A 5713-nucleotide genomic window follows, 5' to 3' on the forward strand; every position below is an offset into this window, starting at 1 on the left:
GAAAATAAAAATAGCAACAATAAAAATAAAAATAGAAACAGAAATAAATAAAGAATAGCAAAAATAATAATAACTAAAAACAGAAAAGATATAAAATAAAGGCAAAACAAAATAAGATAAAGATAAAAGATATAAAAAAAATTAAAAAAAATATAAACAAGATAAATATAAGAGATATAAAGCGATACTAAATTAGTATGTCACACCCAACATCTTTGATTTCTCCATCTTTTCTTTTGTATTACACACCCAACATTTTTGTTGTTGTCAACAAATGGTTTTATTATATGTCATTGTTCACTATGACGGATCAATGAAAAAATGTCACATTGAAGATGTACATTCAATTCTATGACACCAAAAGTTATTGCTATCAAAAGGGAAATGACCCTACAAAGAATGAAAGAAGTCATCATCAGAAAACTGCATAGGGAAGCAGAAGAAAAGGTCGCAACAATTCACTTCCGCTACCCGACTAGACTTGGTGGAGGGGTAAGTCATTACACCGCCATCGAGATGACTGAGGATGATGATGTTGAGGCGTTCTTTGGCATCTACGACTCTATTCAACTACAAACCAGACCCGAAGTGTACGTCACATTTGAGAGGTTTGCATCTTCATCAACACAACGTCAAAACACACACTCCTCTCCTTCACTAAACATTCATTTTGAGTCATCATAGGAAGTTCAACCTTCACACCACCACCTATCACAATTATTGTCCCATGAAGCACCACACCCTTTCTCATTAGATATGAATGAACTCACCCATCAACATCTTGGGAATGGGAAAAAGACATGCAGTCATATACCCAACTATTAAGTGGCTCATATATCAGCCTAGGAGAACACGAAAATCAATAACTCCCTCAAGAACCACCATAAGAGCATGGGGTTGTTGGTCTTCCCAATGAAGTCTTCGATCCTTTTAGTGAGGATGAAGACAAAATACTTGCAGTTGTTGATGATGAGGACCCAGAAGAACCACATGCACATCATAGAAACAATCAACAACATGAACATATGATGGAAAAACGATCTTCTTCTAGTAATGATCTTTGTAATTTCTTCTTTGGATGAATGATGAAGGAGATATGATGAGCGGAAGCATTAAAGAAACTCAAGAGGAGTTTCCATGGATTGAAGTGGAGTAGGAATTTGTGAGAGTGAGAGGTGAGGCCAACTCACTAGGAAAGAGTCTAGGCTAAGTCTTGAAGGAGACTAACCTAGGGAGAACTTAAGAACAAGTAGAATGGCCAAAACTAGGCAGCATTTCATTACTAATTCAAAGTTAAAGAAATACATGTATAAGAGACTCCTATTTATAGGATAAAGTCTCTCAAAAACTCTCAAATGAGAGTGTGACAAGTGTCACCACCTTATTGGTGCAAATCCTCTCCATTAAGAAGAAGACATGTGGAGACTCATGTCTTCCTTGCCTACATTTCTATTTGCACCCCTCTTTTACTATTTTACACATTACTTTGTTTTCTATTTACATCTTTCTCTACTTTGGCCCAAAATACAAGGCCCAAAACTTCCTAACTACTCTATACAATTTTTACAAGGCTAAGAAGAAGAAAAAGACTTTACAAACTCTTCATTAAAGCTCGATCTTCGTCTATCTTCTTGGCCGAAAGTTTTGAGGCTGGACGGTTTCCATCATCCCCTCCCTCTTGAAAAGGATCTGTCCTCAGATCTGAATGATGCTCAATGACAGCAACCTCTGTTTATTTGATGGTTTCCTCCTGGGTCAAATGTCAATCTGCAATAAACATCAAACAAACATGAGATAAATTTCCTTTTTAGAAGAAAATTAAAAGAAAAGAAAACTAAACAAAAATAAGTCCCCTTTTCTTTAAAATTCTTTTTAAAGAAAAACATAAGGCCCATTTCAAAAATATTTTTGTTCACTTTGTGTTGTTTATTGCCCAAGCTAGGCAACAACATCACAAAGTGTTGTTTTTGATATTTTTGTGAAGAAGAATGAGCATTATATAATTGAAAAGAAGAGTTCAAAGTATTGCAATCCCCCTTTAAGGATTCTTTCTCAACCATGCTTTCAGGGGGTGTCATAAAAGACTCTTCTTCTTTGTGGGTTTCCTCTTCTTCTTCCTTTTCAATCAAACATTCTTCTGTATTTTCTGTGGAGGAAATATTTATATCTATATTTGGTTCAGCTCCAAACATAGATTTTTCTTCAAGCACATCCTCACAAGGGTTTTCTAGAGAAGATAAAATGTTATCGATATCTGATTCAACTTGAAAAAAAGAGTTTTTTGTACTTTCCTTTTTCTCATTCTCTTCTTTCTTTCTGACAAGAGCTTGGAATTTTTCTCTAAACTCCTTTTCTCTTCTAACATATTCTTTTTCTCTGTATGTAAAATTTCTTCCTTTTTCTAAAAGCTCTTTCATTTCTTCTCTAAGCTTTTTCTTTTTCACATATGAAGGTGGAACAAACTTTCTTCTCATACACATCTTCAATTCATACCAATTCAATATTTCTGATTTTCTACCAATTCTAACATCTGCTTCCCTTTGTATCCACCAAGACCTAGCATATTCTTGAAAACTTAGAGTAGCCATGGAAAATTTTCTAAATTCATCCAATTGATGTTTTTCAAAGATTTGATCAACTTTTGTTTCCCATTCTAAATATGCTTCAACATTTTTATTTCCATCAAAGTAAGGAATGTATACTTCAAACTCAGTAGAATAATATAAACTTCTAGGCTCAAAACACATCCCTTCCTTTTTTTTATAATGAGGATTATAAATCTTTCTACTATGACAAGAAGTATACATAGACATGTTAAGCTTTGTATTTAAAAGATTTTTCACAAGAAGGAAAGTGAGTTTAGCACACAAGGTAAATTCCCAGGAAAGAGAGGTGGGTCACAATGGACACTCTTAAGTACCAAGTCTTTCCTAGCCAGAACTTATCCCAATGCACTTCACAAATCTCCTTCCAATGAAAACTTCTTCAACACAAACAAAGAGTTTTCTAAAGAAAGAAACTAAAAGAAAGCTTTTAAAATCTAAGAATTTAAATTGCAAAAATTTAAACTAGACGACCCCTAATGGTGAGGCTTGTAGGCACTTGTGAACCTTCAAGACACACTCACCGTCTAAAGCGTGTATCTAATAAGAAAATTAAAGAAAACTTGTAGGAGATGGAAGAACACCAAAGGCTCTTCCAAGACACCTAAAGTAAAGATAATGGCCAAATTACAAAACTATTGAAATCACACAAAATTTTTTAAAAAAATAATCTTCAAAGTTCTCTTCTCTTTTCTCACAAGTGTTTCTCTCCAAGCCTTTACTTGTTTGTCCTCCAAAGGTGAGTACCCCTTGCAAAGTCCTTTGCCTTCTCTTAGGATGCTACCTAGAAGTTAGCTCAATTCTCACAAAGAACAAATTCAAGGTATATTCCACTTCAAGAGATCAATAATAAAAGCAATAAAAGCTCAATTTGAAGAGTGAAACTCAAAGGAGATTAGAGATGACAAACACAAAGATTATCCATAAAATCAAGACAAGCAAGAAATTAAAGGTTTTCAAGAAAGTAAGCACTCAAAAGAAGCACCTAAAGATTGGCACTAGAATTGGATTAAAAAAAGAAAAACAAAGAATGATGAAAATTCTTAGTAGACCATGAAATCCAAAATGTTGCTGCCCAATGTAGCTTGGTCCAAAGAACTCAATTCTCGCGGGTCCCGCGCTAAGGAACTCCAATTGCCAAATTTCTCACCAAAATTTACGCTCCCTCATTATTCAACAAATTCCAATTTGCTTTCACTGATTCTACTTTAATTTCTTCAATTAATTGCACACCTTGGTAGTACTTGATTCACCTGCACCTTCGCCACACCATTTCTCATCAAATTCTTCAAATTTACGGACCCCACAATTCACTGCATCAGCTTCAATCAATTTGTAATTCACAAATTGAATTCAAATGTAGACATACTTTTTTTTTTATTTAATTAAAATCTGCACCAAAATGATCAACAATTTCAAGCAATCAAATCTGAATCAGAACAGCTAGTATGAAGACCTACGCTTCTCAATTACAATTTCAAAATTCACCAACAGCTTCACTTTGCCAATTTCACAAGCTAAACCGGAAAATTCTGCATCAAGACTTGCACCAGTAAAATTCTTGCTTCAACAAAATTGAACCAATTTAGTTTACGCACTTTGCTTTCTCTATCTCACTTTTCTTGCATTCAATGAGGCAATTTTAATTAAATCTCTGGATCAATACACCAACCAATTATGCACCGGAATTTTACTCAATTAAGCATTGCATCGTAAACACCAATTATGAACCAAATGATGCAAACAATTCAAGTCATCATACTACATCACAACATCGTGATCAATTCATCAAACAGTTTCAATGCACAAAATTATACCACCAAATTTTACTAATCAAAAGAGAAACTGCACACCAATTTCGAAACCAATCACCGCTGCATCAATACCAGAAACATCAAGGGAAACACCAGAATTTATTAAAAAAAATTGAATGAATCTAATTTTTTTTTTAATTCAATTAGGCAAATAAACCTCCACTACACACATGCATACTCCAGCTGCTGCCAAAATTTAAACCACAGAGGAATTTAAGCAAACAACTTATCTGCAGTTCTTGTTTACGTAGTTGCAAAACCAAAATTCTCACTAAACAATACGAACTCCAGCTTCAATTGATTTTGGTTCTGCACTCCAAACTGCTCTGTTCAACGCAGATGCCAAATTTCACTCTAATTCTGGAAATCATTTGAATGAAACACGCACCGATTCAAAATGAACAAATTGCAACCCACCGTTCACCTATTCTCCGATTAATCTTCTCCAAAATCGCTCCACAATACGAAGAACAATGAACGCAAAAGGTAGAACCAAAAATCTTCAGAATCGGAAGTGAAAGCGGAAGAAGAACTTACATGAATCAATTCATTCTTCACTGCTTTAATTCTTCGATTTTCAATTCACCAGACCAACTCGATCGTGATTCAAACAGATTTCTCCGGTCGTCTTCTCCGTTCACCGATTTCACTGGAAAACGCCACTGTCGTTTGCGATTCCTCCGTTCACAATTCCTCCGCGCGCGATTCCGATTTAGGTCATCGGAAATCACAAACCTCCGTTTTGCACCGTTACTATTCTTTGATCAATCTTCGCACACCGATTCAAAATGAAGCCGAAGAAGAAAAATGATGCAGAAGATGAAGAACAACAATGCAAATCGCAGAGAAAATTTTCAAGAATAAAGTCCGAGAAACCTAAACCAGATATGCTATTCGTACCTCTGGATTCACTGTACCACCACAATTTCCAAGATTCCGCAAGAACTGGCCAGATTACTGTGCACACCACTGAAATGCTTTTTGAACCACGAAATTTTTTCGGAAAATTTTCGAGAATTTTCGAAAATGAATTTTGAGAGAATGACAATGGAAACCTAAGTCAAAGAAAATTGCTAATGATCTAGTAGCAATTTATGAACTCAAAAATGAAAATCAAATGCACTCAAGAGCTCTAATCTAAGAAGAAATTTGAAAAAAATATCAAAAAGTTCAACTAATGGAGTTTATGACAAATTTGGACTAAACATGACTCTAGACAAAACATATATGATTATAAAATCAAAATGACTCAATTATATGAAAATTTCACCGAACAAATTTGAAGAAAACTCAAAA

The 5713-nt window shown here is 34.6% G+C and overlaps 1 long non-coding RNA gene across 1 annotated transcript; it reads right to left on the reverse strand.

Moving 5' to 3' along the window:
• Positions 1 to 1255: 1255 nt before the first annotated feature.
• Positions 1256 to 5311, reverse strand: LOC150027952 (uncharacterized). The gene is made up of 2 exons (XR_016520660.1): positions 3837 to 5311; positions 1256 to 1767 (listed from the first exon to the last, which is right to left on the reverse strand). It is a non-coding gene; the product is annotated as an uncharacterized LOC150027952 (long non-coding RNA).
• Positions 5312 to 5713: the final 402 nt, after the last annotated feature.

This window comes from Phaseolus vulgaris, chromosome 4 (genome assembly GCF_051622355.1).
Source record: "Phaseolus vulgaris cultivar YP4 chromosome 4, ASM5162235v1, whole genome shotgun sequence".
Taxonomy (NCBI): Eukaryota; Viridiplantae; Streptophyta; class Magnoliopsida; order Fabales; family Fabaceae; genus Phaseolus; species Phaseolus vulgaris.